The sequence below is a fragment of the Schistocerca cancellata genome, chromosome 10 (genome assembly GCF_023864275.1).
Source record: "Schistocerca cancellata isolate TAMUIC-IGC-003103 chromosome 10, iqSchCanc2.1, whole genome shotgun sequence".
NCBI lineage: Eukaryota > Metazoa > Arthropoda > Insecta > Orthoptera > Acrididae > Schistocerca > Schistocerca cancellata.
In genome coordinates, this window is record NC_064635.1 from 208462294 (window position 1) to 208468604 (window position 6311).

A 6311-nucleotide genomic window follows, 5' to 3' on the forward strand; every position below is an offset into this window, starting at 1 on the left:
AACTGCTTTTTGTTGTTACTTACACTGCTGCTTTCTTTGATAATGATCAACAAGAACCATATAATAGATAGAAGATATTCTGAATGAGAGTTTAGCAAAAAATTTTCTCTGTTTGCAGGCGCCTCTTTAGTACATTACATTCTACACAGAAATTAGAGTCATCTTAGATTTAAAAATCTTGTCAATTGCCGTGTTTCATTTCTGACTGTATCACTATTAAGCATAATAATAATACGAATATAAACATGACATGATATGTATATTCTTCCGCGTTTGCTGCTGTCTCACTCTAGTTTCGTAGTTTATTAGGCAGACAGGATTTAAATGAGATAGCAGCAAACATGAAACAATACATGGCAAAATGTTTATATGCGTATTATTCTTATGGTGACGAGAATACTGCATGTGATTTACAATTTATAAAAGTTCCTCTTAGCAACCATCTCTTCTCACAGATAGGAAACAATTCAGGACGTAGAGTTGGCCATATTGACAAACTTACCAAACATTCTTGCCAGTCGGATTTTCGTAGTACACTGAAATGCTGCTTCATTCGAAGATGAACAATATGGAATTTATATTTACTTCGTTGGATAATGTATGAAAATGTAGTTGTCGAAACTCGGGAGCGGAGAAAATAGCCCGTCTTCCACCTTTTTTTTTAAATTTATTTACTGACGCAGAGGTTTTGGCGCCAGTATTTATCTTTGTGCCAACAAAGCATGCCCGTGTAGCGCTACATATATTCGACGGCAGAAGTAAGTTGTGGCGGCACCCACCACCTTTTTTCAGAATTTCCGCTTGCTTTACACTCGATTCTAAGCCGCAGGCGGTTTATAGGATTTCAAAAACCAGAAAAAAAGTGCGGCTTAGATTCGAGTAAATACGGTAATAAAACAACACGTTCCACAAAATGTACTGGAGAATGATGAATACACATTATACTGGAACAGAACAATTATAACAGATAAAACAACAACACATAACAAACCTGACATCATACTCACCAATAAAAATAAGAAATTAACACAACTAATCAAAATATCCATACCCAATACAACAAATATACAGAAGAAAACAGGAGAAAAAATTGAAAAATACATCCAACTGGCTGAGGAAGTCATGGACATGTGGCATCAGGATAAAGTTTACATTATACCGATTATACTATCAACTACTGGAATCATACCACACAATATCCACCAGTACATCAACACAGTACAGCTACATCCAAATGTGTATATACAACTACAGAAATCTGCAATTATTGATACATGTTCAATTACCCGAAAGTTCCTAAATGCAATGTAACATATACCGTACAGTTAAAAGGAAGTCACGCTTGATCAAGGTCTGCGTCACTTTCCATTTTTAACCAGACATAACGTCTGAGAAAGGAAAGAAATAATAATAATAATGCCATGTAGGTGTTACATTGATGCATCATCTATTATATATTTGCTATTGTGTTGTGTCAATTTGTTCATGTATCTGTTGTGAAGTGAGTAACACAGCAATTTATGGTCCTTTGTGGGAGCTACCTACAATTCAGAGAAGGCATTTTTGTGAGATATTTGAGACTGTACAATGTATTTGTCTGAATTTTACTGTCATAGATGCATTTTACAAAGTAAAAAGTATGTGTGTAGTGGGTGAACTATGTGAGGAAGATGATGATCACACATACATTTCACAAGCTGCAAACAAAACTGCTCCCTGTTTTAATGTTAGTATTTGAAAAATGAGTTTAATTAATGGTAATGTATTTAATAGCAATAATAATTACTCTCTTTTAAAAATAATTTAGTTTCATGATTGAAACTACACTCCTGGAAATGGAAAAAAGAACACATTGACACCGGTGTGTCAGACCCACCATACTTGCTCCGGACACTGCGAGAGGGCTGTACAAGCAATGATCACATGCACGGCACAGCGGACACACCAGGAACCGCGGTGTTGGCCGTCGAATGGCACTAGCTGCACAGCATTTGTGCACCGCCGCCGTCAGTGTCAGCCAGTTTGCCGTGGCATACGGAGCTCCATCGCAGTCTTTAACACTGGTAGCATGCCGCGACAGCGTGGACGTGAACCGTATGTGCAGTTGACGGACTTTGAGCGAGGGCGTATAGTGGGCATGCGGGAGGCCGGGTGGACGTACCGCCGAATTGCTCAACACGTGGGGCGTGAGGTCTCCACAGTACATCGATGTTGTCGCCAGTGGTTGGCGGAAGGTGCACGTGCCCGTCGACCTGGGACCGGACCGCAGCGAGGCACGGATGCACGCCAAGACCGTAGGATCCTACGCAGTGCCGTAGGGGACCGCACCACCACTTCCCAGCAAATTAGGGACACTGTTGCTCCTGGGGTATCGGCGAGGACCATTCGCAACCGTCTCCATGAAGCTGGGCTACGGTCCCGCACACCGTTAGGCCGTCTTCCGCTCACGCCCCAACATCGTGCAGCCCACCTCCAGTGGTGTCGCGACAGGCGTGAATGGAGGGACGAATGGAGACGTGTCGTCTTCAGCGATGAGAGTCGCTTCTGCCTTGGTGCCAATGATGGTCGTATGCGTGTTTGGCGCTGTGCAGGTGAGCGCCACAATCAGGACTGCATACGACCGAGGCACACAGGGCCAACACCCGGCATCATCGTGTGGGGAGCGATCTCCTACACTGGCCGTACACCACTGGTGATCGTCGAGGGGACACTGAATAGTGCACGGTACATCCAAACCGTCATCGAACCCATCGTTCTACCATTCCTAGACCGGCAAGGGAACTTGCTGTTCCAACAGGACAATGCACGTCCGCATGTATCCCGTGCCACCCAACGTGCTCTAGAAGGTATAAGTCAACAACCCTGGCCAGCAAGATCTCCGGATCTGTCCCCCATTGAGCATGTTTGGGACTGGATGAAGCGTCGTCTCACGCGGTCTGCACGTCCAGCACGAACGCTGGTCCAACTGAGGCGCCAGGTGGAAATGGCATGGCAAGCCGTTCCACAGGACTACATCCAGCATCTCTACGATCGTCTCCATGGGAGAATAGCAGCCTGCATTGCTGCGAAAGGTGGATATACACTGTAGTAGTGCCGACATTGTGCATGGTCTGTTGCCTGTGTCTATGTGCCTGTGGTTCTGTCAGTGTGATAATGTGATGTATCTGACCCCAGGAATGTGTCAATAAAGTTTCCCCTCCCTGGGACAATGAATTCACGGTGTTCTTATTTCAATTTCCAGGAGTGTAGTTGATCCCTTTTGTTTTTATCCCTCATAAAATTCCATTTTTTGTCTGAGGAGGTAATTACCCCCAGATTGGGAACTGCTGCTCTAGATTTCTAGATTTGGGGGGGGGGGGGGGGGGGACATTTCAGCTCTCAATGCAGAAGAAGATGCAGAGTGAAGGAAGTCCACGACGGGAAAGAAATACACATAGGTACTTTGGTCATTTAAGCAAAAACGCAGGAGGTCAGAATTAATAATTAATGGTGACTGAAAATTTATTCTAAACTATCTCACGCAACAGTGGGGGACATTTCAACATGCTTAACAGAAAAACTCAATCTGAGTAAAAAAAATAATAAAAAAAAATACTAAGATTTTGTTATTTTTGTAGAACTTGAAATTGCTCTTTATTCACAAGTGACAAATGATTAAGCATGGTTTTTGGAGAAAGACACAATAAGCTCTTCAACATTGGATAGTGAAGATGAGATCTTCTGTTATGTTTATCTTTTCCATGACAGAAGGAGGTTGTTAGCAACCAAATGTTGATCCAAGTCAGGTAATGGAAAGTCCTGAGTGGGATATCAAAAGATATAAAAGTAACAATGCACTAACTAGTTGAGGCACCAAGTTAGAACATTGCTAGCTTTGGACAAGTTGTCCTTGAGGTACAGCTGTCATGCACTCCTTGCAGCATTAAAGAAGGATTTGTCCAAAAGCCAGCAATGTTCTCTCTCTTGTTTGTATGCCTGTCAACAATTCACCATGTTAACTAGTTGGTGAGTTGTTACCTTTGCCCATTAAACCCACTGTTGACCCAGATATAGACATTGGTTGCAATTCCAAGTCATTTCAGAAACTCTCTTATGTGTATTATTGTGCAGATTTGCGCTTCTGTAATAACTGCTATTGAGCAGAAGACAAAATTTTGTAAATCAGTCTCTTCTAATTTCATTTAGAAAGAGACATTATCTGGTACAACACCAAACTCAATTCATTTTCTACACTGTGCTGTTCCTGAAATCTCGTCTCACGGAACTATCAAAAGTTGTACAATGTTTTGGTGAAAAGCAACGAAACTGTATTCGGAGGCAAGTGTAGAGATGAGTCACTCTAAAACAGTTAGTTTTTCTATACCAAGGTGGGCAGCTACGGTGTACGGTGGAGTCTGAACCACTGTGTGACTTGACATTTTTCACATTAGCAAGTCATTTGAAAAACATCAGATTTCAACTGCCAAGATTTATAATAAGTTTTGATTCGCTCCAGGCCAAAAGTTGGAGCATGACTGTAATATGTAGGTGAATATTAAGTGTTGGTATATTTTATGACTGACTGTATAATGTGCTACATTTCATTATTTACAGCATTTATGTAGATTGGATTTTACACAGTTCTAATACTTCCATGTAAGCTGTTATAAATGACCTGATCATCATCTGAAGATGCAAACCAGTTGGTAGTGTTCTAAAAGTTCTTATGAGCTATGGTGCACCATCTTCACAAAATAAATTAGAGCCATTGCCACACAGTTATCCATTAGAATACTAACAATTTCAGTAGTGTAATGGAATCATCATAAATTGTGCCTGCTGTTTTCTTCCATTTGTCATTTATGGAAATTTTTTCTTACAGTCCAGACTGAAGGTTATAGTGATGGACATGAAGCCAGTGGATATTAGGAAATACTGCATGAAAATTATTTCAGACATCAAGACTACCAATGGAATGTCCTAGTGAATTGTGCAGAGAGCTGGTGCAAAGTGGAATGATTGGAAAATGTGTTCTCCATACCATATACTAAGATGAATGTGGCAAGCATTGAACAGTCTTCACAAAGATTTATAGAGATGTGTAAATAATTTTAAAACTGACGTGACACACATATTCCAAAATGTAGTTTCAGATTTCCTGTTACTAGTAAGGGATGCTTCTTTATTTTATGGAAGTAGACATTGTTTATAATTATTTACTGCCATTTATTAACTGTTTGCTGGGGCATACTGCCTGGAGCATATTTTTGAACATTTTCATTTTTGTATACGGCTGTAATAATATATGTTTCATTATATTTAACATAAATAACTTTCTATGAAAAATTATGTAAGATTAATTTTTACACTTGCCCGTGTACACATAGTGTAATTAAATGATAAAGATTTCCTGAAATTTATGCACATTAGTAATGAATTCATAATAAAAAGAGTTTTATGAATGAATAGACATTTCAGAGTTCTGGTAACTAGTAGTCTTACCACCTGTAGAAAGTGTGGGTTGGTAGCTCTCTCTTCAGATATGGTTTGATCAGCTGCAAGTATAGGGACTTGATGTGAAAATGTAATTGTTCAATTTTGTGCCAATGATGATTGTCTTGCAAAAACAGACATAATGTCTGATGGGATAGTTTCTTGTGATTGTATAATGTTACTTATAATCCATCTTAACTTTTTTTTTTCATATGACTGGTTTCGGTTCATCCAGAACCATCTTCAGATCTGATATATTTCAGTTACAGGAGTAACCCGTCCAAATCCAGCAACTTTCACATGCTGCGTCACAGTTACTCCTGTAAATGAAATATATCAGATCTGAAGATGGTTCTGGATGAACCGGAACTGGTCATATGAATAAAAAAAAATTTTTTTTTTTAAATTGCAATCAAGACGGATTATGAGTAACATTATAAGCTGATTAATGTATTTACCACAGATATATTCATTATGGTACAGAGTAATGTGAGACCATCTTTCGGAACACATGCTGATAGAGTAAATTGTGCACTTCACATCCAGTGCAGCAAAGTCTTCTTAGGTAATGCCACAGTGCTCTGTTATCTCAGGCATGTTTGTTGTCATGCTCAATAAAGTAGCATTATAGCTTGAAGGCACTAAATTGACATTGTTCTTAGGTTTCGGAATGAAAGATATTAAATAAGTAATATCCCGTAAAACAATTACGTTTTACATTTAGCTGTCAGGAGCTCCTTTAGAATCTATCTTCTTCTTCTCAAATTTTTTTTTTTGTGTGTGTGTGTGTGTGTGCTCTTCCCAGTTTGACAAGTACATTTGCTTTGCTTAATGAGGTT

The 6311-nt window shown here is 39.7% G+C and overlaps 1 protein-coding gene across 3 annotated transcripts in view; it reads left to right on the forward strand.

Annotated features, from left to right (window-relative positions):
• The window catches only part of LOC126106597 (replication protein A 70 kDa DNA-binding subunit-like), a 170869-nt gene extending 165459 nt beyond the window's left edge, over positions 1 to 5410 (forward strand). For 2 of the 3 annotated variants that reach the window (XM_049912941.1, XM_049912942.1), the window contains exon 15: positions 4862 to 5409. The gene's annotated coding sequence lies outside the window, so the exon portion shown is untranslated. Of the gene's footprint in view, positions 1 to 4861 lie in introns of all 3 variants that reach the window. The other variant, XM_049912943.1, reaches the window with a different exon arrangement.
• The last annotated feature ends 901 nt before the right edge of the window (positions 5411 to 6311 follow it).